Source organism: Schistocerca piceifrons, chromosome 2, assembly GCF_021461385.2.
Source record: "Schistocerca piceifrons isolate TAMUIC-IGC-003096 chromosome 2, iqSchPice1.1, whole genome shotgun sequence".
Classification (NCBI taxonomy): Eukaryota; Metazoa; Arthropoda; class Insecta; order Orthoptera; family Acrididae; genus Schistocerca; species Schistocerca piceifrons.
The window spans coordinates 54,664,479-54,666,300 of record NC_060139.1 but is presented as its reverse complement, the minus strand read 5'-3'; the positions used below and the strand labels follow the sequence as shown (position 1 = coordinate 54,666,300).

Genomic DNA, 1,822 nt, shown 5'->3' with positions numbered 1-1,822 from the left:
AGACTTCGTCCCCGCCGTAGCCCTCAGTGGTTCACAACCCCACAACAGGCCACAGCAGTCCACTCACCCCACCGCCGCCCCACGCCGAACCCAGGGCTATTGTGCGGTTCGGCTCCCAGTGGATCCTCCGGGAATGTCTCACACCAGACGAGTGTGACCCCAATGTTTGAGTCCAGAATGAGATTTTCACTCTGCAGCGGAGTGTGTGCTGATATGAAACTTCCTGGCACATTAAAACTGTGTGCCGGACCGAGACTCGAACTCGGGACCTTTGCCTTTCGCGGGCAAGCGCTCTACCAACTGAGCTACCCAAGCACGACTCACGCCCGGTACTCACAGCTTTACCTCCGCCAGTACCTCGTCTCCTACCTTCCAAACTTTACAGAAACTCTCCTGCGAAGGTCCGGCACACAGTTTTAAACTGCCAGGAAGTTTCATATCTGAACGCTGTTGTCTTCCATGGCTCCTATAGCATACACGTGACTGTGGTTGCCACACCTCATACTGATGATAAAAGACATCCGTTCCGAATGAAATGTAACTTTAATCATATTATGCCCATTATGTGATGAACGAGGATAATGGAATGTAGCCGAATTAAGTCGGGTGATGTTGAGGGTATTAGATTAGGAAATGAGACACTTAAAGTAAGGAGTTTTGCTATTTGGGGAGCAATATAACTGATGAAGGTCGATGTAGAGAGGATATAAAATGTAGACTGGCAATGGCAAGGAAAGCGTTTCTGAAGAAGAGAAATTTGTTAACATCGAGTATAGATTTAAGTGTCAGGAAGTCGTTTTGAAAATATTTGTATGGAGTGTAGCCATGTATGGAAGTGAAACATGGACGATAAATAGTTTGGACAAGAAGAGAATAGAAGCTTTCTAGATGTGGTGCTACAGGAGAATGCTGAAGATTAGATGGGTAGATCACATAACTAATGAGGAGGTGTTGAATAGGATTGGGAAGAAGAGAAGTTTGTGGCACAACTTGACTAGAAGAAGGGATCGGTTGGTAGGACATGTTCTGAGGCATCAAGGGATCACCAATTTAGTATTGGAGGGCAGCGTGGAGGGTAAAAATCGTAGAGGGAGACCAAGAAATGAATACATCAAGCAGATTCAGAAGGATGTAGGTTGCAGTAGGTACTGGGAGATGAAGAAGCTTGCGCTGGATAGAGTAGCATGGAGAGCTGCATCAAACCAGTCTCAAGACTGAAGACCACAACAACAACAACATGTGATGAACATCTCCACAAAATTTTCTGTACATTGGATTGTGCATGGTGTAACAATCCACTAATGGATGGCATTAATCATAGTATTCCGAAATGGTGCGACTGCACTGGACAGGAGAAAACATCTGAATGAAGAAAAACTGCCGCAAACAAAATTACGTGGATGTATACGAGTAGCGAGCTCATAAACAGACGTAACAAAAGTAGTGGACACGGAGTTGTGAGCAGCTAGGTCTGTAACTCTTCGCACTGAGAGGTCCCCCAGCCTGAAGGAAGTAATAGGGCGGCCTTGTTTGGCGCTGTTGGTGCTGTTTGCGGGCGGACAGATTGCGGCGCGAGTTAACAGCGGCGCGCCGGCCGGCGCTGGAACAGACGAGAGTAGCGGACGGAGGCGGCGGGGGCGGCCGCGCGCTACACGGGAATGCTCTCGGCCCGGCGCCGCGGCCGCCGACTGCTCCAGCAGTGGCTGCGGCGCCGCCGCCGTCCCCTCTTTAATTACGTAGTTCGCACGCTAATGCTGCGCCATTTAGAGATTTATCCTCCCATTGTGACAACCGCGGCCCGAATTACTTCCGTCAGATTTAA

At 49.0% G+C, this 1,822-nt stretch overlaps 1 non-coding gene across 1 annotated transcript; it reads right to left on the bottom strand.

Annotated features, from left to right (window-relative positions):
- Positions 1-241: 241 nt before the first annotated feature.
- Trnas-cga lies at positions 242-316 on the bottom strand. Its single transcript has one exon. It is a non-coding gene; the product is annotated as a tRNA-Ser (tRNA).
- Positions 317-1,822: the final 1,506 nt, after the last annotated feature.